Source organism: Callospermophilus lateralis, chromosome 7, assembly GCF_048772815.1.
Source record: "Callospermophilus lateralis isolate mCalLat2 chromosome 7, mCalLat2.hap1, whole genome shotgun sequence".
Classification (NCBI taxonomy): Eukaryota; Metazoa; Chordata; class Mammalia; order Rodentia; family Sciuridae; genus Callospermophilus; species Callospermophilus lateralis.
Window position 1 is genome coordinate 116,886,422 of NC_135311.1, and position 3,510 is coordinate 116,889,931.

Consider the following 3,510-nt stretch of genomic DNA (forward strand, 5'->3'; position numbering starts at 1 on the left):
TAGCCATGGCGGGCGGCTGAGGAGAGGCGCAGCGGCGGAGGCCTGGGACGGTCCGAGGGCGCTGTGAAGAGGTGGCCAAGGGCTGCTGGCTCTGAGCGGAAACCGCGGCGACTCTCGGCAAAGAACGTCTGCCAGATTTTATTTTGAGACAGGGTCTCCCCAAGCTTCTGAGGCTGACCTGGAACTTGCTGTCCTCCTGCCTCAGCCTCCTAGTACCTGGGATTCCAGGTGTGTGCCTCGGAGCCCAGCTCCTGCTGGCTTTTTGTTTCCGGGGCTTCCCTCCTTCTGGTCTAAAGCGGGAACTCGGGCTGCGGATTATCCAGTCAGTGTCCAGTTCCCTGTGGTGCGGGTTTCACTGTCTTCCCTGCCCCTCAAACCTACAGAAGCAAGTCCGTGAGAAGAGCACCAGGTGCAGAGCCGGCTCAGAGGAGGCCAGCCCTGGGATGGTGGAGCCAAGGTCGCCTCGGGGAGGACAGAGGGGCCACTGTTGCAGGCAGAGGCAGGTGGCAGAGGACTCGGAGGCTTGGCTTCCTGGGGCGGGGTGTTCCCCAGCCCCACAGGAGTGTACGTGTGGGGGACCTTGGAAGGGGTCCCTTAGCAGGGACAGGAAGAGCCCCGAGTTATTAATGGTGTTTGTATTGTAAGCTCCGCTAGTGACCACAGTCACGTGCATCATGATAATGTGTGTTCTAAAGCTCTAGAATGAATGAATAGATGAGCTGGGACTCTGACAGCCATGTGAGTGTGAGCTAGACCGTGACTTTAGGTAAACAGCCCTGGCTCAGCCTGGCGGGGAGCGGGGTGCAGGGGAGCAGGGGAGAGGCTGGGTGAAGAGGCGGTGCCGGCGTGGGCAGACCTGAACGTGTCTGTGCTCAGGGTCTTCTCGGCTGTGTGCCCTTGCTGTCTCGGTCTCTAGCCAAGCCTCGGTTTTCCTGTCCGTAAATAGGAAGTGAAAATAGCCCTTGTCCCGGAGAGCTACGGGGATTAAATGAGATAATGCACCCCAACAGGCAGCACCTCTCTGCGCCTCCCTTCCTGGCTCATCCTGGCCGTGCCGGGTGCTTTGCTCCTAGGGCGGCAGAGGGTGGCGTTGATGCCACTTCCGTGCCTGCTGTCCCCTCCCCCTGGAGTGCTCTCCTAGGTACCCCTGCAGCTTGTCCCTCCTCCTCAGGGGAGCCTTGCGGACCCCCTTATCAGAAACAGCACCCCACGCTCTCCTCTTTGCTTCATTTATTTATTTTATAAACTTTTTTCTTTCTTAGAGGAGGAAAAGTTGGCTATGGTCTCAGTCCGTGGTCACCTGACCCCTTGCTCTGGGCCTGAGGGGACAGGATGTCACAGTGGAGGACAGCAGCTCCGTCGCGCAACTAGGAGGCAGAGAGAGCTGCCTGCTTATTGGCGTCTGCAGACCTCGTGTGGCACAGGTGCTGTTCCGTCACCCTCTGGGCTCTCCCACATCTAGACTGTGTGTGACAGGAGGAGGGCTTGTTCCCCTCGCTGTGGGACCTCCAGCACCTGGCACAGCCGTCGGCTCCCGGGAGGCGGCAGGAGATGCTGGAGGAAGGGCCAGCTCTGCGACAGGCCCGGGTTAGTGCCCCGCTGAGGGCGCAGCTGGGTTCAGGTGAAGCTTTGAGAGGGGCTCATATCCGAGGGCTGCCTCCTCACTGCGTCTCTCCTGTCCTTCCGCCCTCCCTCGCCCCGGTCCCTGGTCATCAAGAGGGAGAAGAGCTGGCGTTGATCTTGGCCCCGGGCTTTAGACCATGTCACGGAGTAGATGTGCCAGACGTGGGGTGCAGTGCGCTTGTGTGGACGAAGAATGAGGATCCCGTGCCTAAGTGGCCATAAGAAGCCGTCCTGGGTCTTTCTGCCAGATCCCTGAATCCTACCTAAAGTGTCTCCCAAACCGCGTGTGTCCGTGGGTGTGCTGGGAGGCGGCGTGTCCTGGTGCGTGTGTGCCCACTCTGTGTCCTGTGCTCACCGCCCTGTGAGCCGGGTCTGGCCGCTCAGCGGGTGTGGCTTGCGTGTTTGGGTGGATCCTTGCGTGTGTGAACATACGTGAATGCTGGTGCAGGTTGCCTGGAGGATACACCAGTGCGTGCGTGTGTGGGTGTGAGTTTGCCGCGTGCCTTTGCTCGCAGGCGAGCAGCGGGTGTGTGTTCATGAAGCTCACGGCGGGGCACACGTGTGCTCGCGTGTGGGTGGGTTTGGACGGGTTCTATGTGTTCACTTTGTGAGACAGTGTGGGTGATCAGCCGTGCTCACGTGGCTTGTGTGTGTGGCTGTGATTGAAGCCCCGTGATTGATCATCAAGGATTTCTGTGGCTGCGAGTATTTTGTTTGTAGAGACTCATCACCGAAGAGACGGGTTGTATCATTTTGCTTGTGCTCCTGGGACAAGGTACCCTGACACCGAGCCACAGAGAGAGGGAAGGCTCTTGGGGAGATTGCTGCCATTTCATCAGAAACACAATTATTTCACGAGGCCCAGGCAGACGACGGGGTTGGAAATAGCTGAGCGCGGAGCTGGGGCGGTGGGGACCACATCCCCATTCGGTGCTAATTGGTTTGATGATGATAATTGGTGTATTGCAGACGGTGACTGTCTCCTAATTTAATATAATCAATAAGGTAACAACAGCTCAATGCAGGAAGCATGGGGCCATCCGTAAGCCATGTTCTAATGTGTTTGGCTAATTGGCGTCGCGGGGCTCCCTGTCCTGGGGTGCAGAGGAGTGATCTTCTGAGCTGCCATGTTTTCTCCGGGGAGGCCCAGGGAGGACTCATCCTGGAGCTCCCGGGGACCTCAAAACTCTTAGGGCCACAGCAAGGGCCAGGAAGGCAGTGGTTCATAACACCCCCAGGTCGAGCCCCGCAGTTCACTGCCTCTTCCATCTGCCTGGGACGTGCTCCAGGGCAGGGGCTGGACCTTTTCCATGAGGCAGGTGGCTCCATCACAGGGACCTGTGCCTCTTTCACTGAGGCAAAGCTGCAAAGCCCCTGCTGGGTTTTACTCGTTAGCTCCAGGCCTGGCCAAGGCACTGGGGGTTGCCTCTCTTTCATGAAATTAGGGTCTTCCAGAGCGGGGCTAGGGATCTGTTCCAAGCCTGGTACCTGTTCAGACTCCTTGCTCAGACCTTCCTGTGTGCATGGGCAGGTGGGTTTATTGCAGTGTGGCTCAGGTACTGAGAAGCAGAGCACGGCAGTAGGGATGTGGCTGACTATAGGGTTCAAGAGAGACTCTGGATCCAGACTGCTTGGATTTAACTCCCAGCTCCAAAACTTACTAGCTGTGCAATCTTAGGCAAATTAATTGACTTCTCTGGGCCTCAGTTTTGTCATTCTACAAGTGGGGACAATAAGGAGTAGTACCAATCCATAGATCACTTGTGATCTCATTTTAATATTTACCAAAGTAAAAAAAAAATATCCTTCAGTCTCAGCCACATTTCAATTGCTCAGTAGCAACATGGGTCTAGTGGCTAGAGTTTTGGACAGAGCAGATATAGGTCG